The sequence below is a fragment of the Carassius carassius genome, chromosome 13 (genome assembly GCF_963082965.1).
Source record: "Carassius carassius chromosome 13, fCarCar2.1, whole genome shotgun sequence".
Classification (NCBI taxonomy): Eukaryota; Metazoa; Chordata; class Actinopteri; order Cypriniformes; family Cyprinidae; genus Carassius; species Carassius carassius.
This window is the reverse complement of record NC_081767.1, coordinates 26,028,704-26,029,673: the sequence shown is the minus strand read 5'-3', so window position 1 is coordinate 26,029,673 and position 970 is coordinate 26,028,704.

Below are 970 nucleotides of genomic sequence, written 5' to 3'. Positions count from 1 at the left end.
TATGTCTTTTTTTGTTTCCTTTTATCAATTTGTACATGCTGGATGTACATGTCCTGCTTTTAAGCAATAACTGTGCATCAGGTGTGATTGTTTGTGTGCTAGTATATTGAAAATGAATGAAAGACCACTGATTGTGTTTAGAATATCGGCTGCTACAATTCTCTATACAACTTGAGCGGATTCTCTCATTCATGGCAAATCTCAGTTCACACCATTTACAAACCTTCCAAACCTGTATGACAAACTTTCTTTTGCGGAACAGAAAAGTGACGTCCATTGTAATTTTGGCCATACAAAATATTCAAAATATTTTTTAGCAGAACACAACATAAGTTGAAGAATATTGATAGCCAAACGAAAAATTATCCATACAATCGAAGTTAATGGGAATTGAAACTATATTTAGCAATATTCATTAAAATATCTTGTTTCTAGTCTTCTTCATTCAGCAGAACACAGAAGATATTTTGAAGAATATTGCAAGCCAAACAAAAGATTGTCCATACAATGGAAGTCAATGGGAACTGAAACTATTTACTGACATTCTTTGAAATATCTTCTTATAAGTCTTGTTTTCTTTGTTTGGTTTGCAGATTACAAAAGAAGGTATTTTGAAGAATGTTGATGACCGAACTATTTCAGTTTACTTTGACTTCCATTTAATTTTTGTTCAAACAGTTAAAAGTCAACGGGATCCAAAAGGTATTCTTTTGGATCCCATTGACTTCCACTGTATGGACAAAAAAAGACATTTTTAAAAATATTTTCTTGTCATACAGGTTTGAATCGACATTAGGGTGAATAAATGACACAATTTATATATTTTTGGTGAACTATTCCGTCATTGTAAGCGCTTAGCGTAGAGCTTAATGCGAGCGAGTGCAACTAACTGCTGTAAAGTATGCTTCACTGTATGTGGTTTATCCAGTAGCCACTTTTTGATGTTTTCGCTCTGCTTAATAGGTTATAA